The sequence below is a fragment of the Pteropus medius genome, unplaced genomic scaffold, assembly GCF_902729225.1.
Source record: "Pteropus medius unplaced genomic scaffold, Ma_sr-lr_union100, whole genome shotgun sequence".
NCBI classification, from domain to species: domain Eukaryota; kingdom Metazoa; phylum Chordata; class Mammalia; order Chiroptera; family Pteropodidae; genus Pteropus; species Pteropus medius.
This window is the reverse complement of record NW_024356249.1, coordinates 2,638,876-2,639,485: the sequence shown is the minus strand read 5'-3', so window position 1 is coordinate 2,639,485 and position 610 is coordinate 2,638,876.

Sequence of the window (610 nt, the reverse complement as noted above, 5' to 3'; positions counted from 1 at the left end):
ATGATCTCCGGGGCTCTGGAAAAGAAGAGCGGAAGAAAGCATTAGCAGTTTGGAAACGCAGACGGCTCTTTCTATGTGAATTCTACTTAAAATCCCATCGTTCGAACTGAGGGTGCCATTCCTGACCGCCTCTAGAGGACCTGTGGTCCTCACGCTGTGTTGCAGTGATCCACGCTTTGGCCTGGTCCTGTCGGCGGGGAGCCCAGTCCGATGGCTGGTCTGTGGCTCTAGAACAGACCTACGGGAAACCACATCTATTGACTTTATTACCATTACGCTCCAACCAGAGCAGCTGAGAGCCACTGCAGAGATTCTCGGGAGACCAATCTTTAGAGAACACCTAGGTTTTACAAAGGAATTCTGAAATACAAGTATCCTATTTTCAATAATACATATAAAACAGGTTGCTTCCGCCCAGAATAATGGGATTAAATCCAATATCCATTCATGCCAACGATCCCTTTCTTAGGAGTTTGTGTCTCCCAAGGAAACATTATTTTTTTCACTAGCTTCTAAAAAGCTCATCTCTTAAAAAGTTCTCTAATATCACAATTATAGAACCGTATTTACGAATACCTAATCTGAGTGTCCATCAGTATTCTGTTCCTGG